Source organism: Bison bison, unplaced genomic scaffold (assembly GCF_000754665.1).
Source record: "Bison bison bison isolate TAMUID 2011002044 unplaced genomic scaffold, Bison_UMD1.0 scf7180017864034, whole genome shotgun sequence".
Taxonomy (NCBI): domain Eukaryota; kingdom Metazoa; phylum Chordata; class Mammalia; order Artiodactyla; family Bovidae; genus Bison; species Bison bison.
Genome location: NW_011494606.1, coordinates 35,981 through 38,471, shown reverse-complemented (window position 1 = coordinate 38,471; position 2,491 = coordinate 35,981). Strand labels below are relative to the sequence as shown.

The window sequence follows — 2,491 nt, the reverse complement described above, 5'->3', positions numbered from 1 at the left end:
AAAACACTGTTGAAAAGTCTTGTCAGATAGTGAACTTATTGATGTTTAACCATAACAAGATTCTTTACAGAACTGAACCACATAATTTACTATTAATAGCTTAGACATTCAATTCTATGTGTACTGTAAATGCTGAATTTCTATCCTACAATCTTTTCTTCTCTCACCTAAACCTACTATCAACCCAGAACTTAATAACAAGCTTAAGCCACAAATCCAGTTGCCTACTGGCCATCTACATCTGCTAGAAGTATAATCACCAGTAACCCAAACTCAAAATATCACAAATTGAATTCCTCTTTCTTGATAAAAACAAAAATTCCACTCCTTCCTCATACAGATCCCCACCTCAGTGAAAGGCACAAGCTAGAAACCTAGATCTTATCCTCTATGAACCCTCAGTCTAATACCAAATCCAGTGAAATCGCCAAATCCTATCTATTCTCAAAACCCAAATGAAGAAGCTGCACCATTACTGTTTACCACCCCCCAACACCTTTAGCCTGCCTTTCAATCCACCCTCCTCAAAGTAGATTGAGTGATCTTTTAAAAATGCAAATCATTTCAGTCCCCTCCTTTAAATCCTTCAATAACTATCAACTAAGTTATAAATAAACATTTATGTACATGTATGCTAAGTAGACTCCATGGACTACAGCCTGCCAGGCCCCTTTGTCCATGGAATTCTCCAGGCAAGAAGACTGGAGTGGGTTGCCATGCCCTCCTCCAGATCTTCCTGACCCAGGGACTGAACCTGCATCTTCTGTGGCTCCTGCATTTGCAAGGCAGATTCTTTTACCACTGAGCCACCAGGGAAGACCAATAAAACATTATTAAAAATCCAAATAAATATAAACTCTATCAAAGCTAGTGAAACTCCATGAAAGCCCAGCGAGTGGTTCAATGAGAAATTTACTTTAACTATATCCTTTTTTGCATGTTCATAAAAGACCCATCAGGAAATTTTTTGAATCCTGAAAATTACTTAAAACATACATATAACAGCTGATATATTTAAGAGAAAAGCACATAGCATTGTCTGTAAAAACAAAGACTGAAAATAACCTCAAGATCACCAGAATGGAATACTATCTAGCCAGTAAATGAGGCAATTCCAAATATACTATTGTTGAATGATCTCTAGGATCTATTATTAAAGGGAGAGGGGAGCTGTAGCCATAATATACAGTATGCAAGCATTTGTCTGTGGAGTGTTTTAAAAATATAAATATATAGACTTGTACGCTAGAAATATCACAAGGACACACACAAAGATGGAAATAATGGTTGCGTCTAAGGAGGGAAAATGGGTGGCTGGCGAATAAATGGGGAAGAGAAACTTTTTACTGCATAATCTTTTGAACCTTTTGACTTTTATACTATGTCTATAGTTATGACCTATAATTTTCATATGATTTTCTCCCTCCTTAGTTCCACACACACAAAATAAAAAATTTTAAAGTACTGACTACAAAAGCCCCTCTATACTTCACCCCTCTACCAACGTTAAAATTATGCACTGATCATTCGGTGTAAGATTACATTTCCTTCTTGACAGCTCAGGAGTTCAATAAACTATTTTATTCAATATTTTATTACTGCTGAGAAGGCTGCTGGTAATGACACCGGTGAACACTGCATGGTAACTGTACTTGTTCCTTGGAAAAGCAAGACCGCAGCACCAAGTAGCAGAATTTTATTATCGAACTGGCATTAAAACCTTCAGGGATTAAGGAAAACTACAAACCTTACTTTCCCAGAAAACTGAAAAACAATAAAATAATAATTTTTAAAAACACCCTAGTATCCTTCAAAAACAGTGCCAAAGGTATATTAAAATCTACAAGAACGTGAAGCAAATAATAACACATGGAGACACAGTTTTATTCATTAGTGATATGTGATTTAATCCTTACAAAAGTCCCCAAACTGTCAGGATCTGGATTACCTCACACGTTCTAGAAAAGAGACAAGATGAGAAGCAAGCTGTGTGATCTTACAATAGCACACACCCCCTGCCCTGGCTTTCCATGCTCTTCCCTCTCACTCTCTATAGCCACCAGACTAAACCCTCCAAACCTCGGTATCAGTTGGGTCCCTTAATCCCCACGGAGGGAATATACTAGGGTAACACCCCTTCAGGATTTCATGGCAAAGTCTTTCCAATCAAAGAAAGGATCACGAGCGGGGAGAAAGATACTAAGGTCTGCCTAAGGAGAAGAGGTCTGCGGGAGAGGCTACAGCAGGAGTCGGGGGAAGAAGCGCCAGTTGATGGTGGCTATAGAGGGGCTGATACCGGATCTCTTGGGAGGTAAGAGCATCACAAAATAGACTATGGGAAAGCCGAGTTGGGTAGGCGAAGGGCTGGTCGGCTGGGCGGTAAGCGAGCCGGGGGTGGGGGTTAGGAGGTCTGCTGAGAAGGGTGGCCACGACGGATCTGCCCTGGACCAGGGGGTCGCAATGGGTTAGGGGGTTAGCCCTAACTGGGTCT

At 40.1% G+C, this 2,491-nt stretch overlaps 1 protein-coding gene across 1 annotated transcript in view; it reads left to right on the top strand.

Annotated features, from left to right (window-relative positions):
* The first annotated feature begins 815 nt into the window (after positions 1 to 815).
* SENP8 (SUMO/sentrin specific peptidase family member 8) overlaps positions 816 to 2,491 on the top strand; it is a 21,385-nt gene continuing 19,709 nt past the window's right edge. Inside the window, exon 1 of the mRNA XM_010834459.1 lies at positions 816 to 2,311. The gene's annotated coding sequence lies outside the window, so the exon portion shown is untranslated. The remainder of the gene's footprint in view (positions 2,312 to 2,491) is intronic.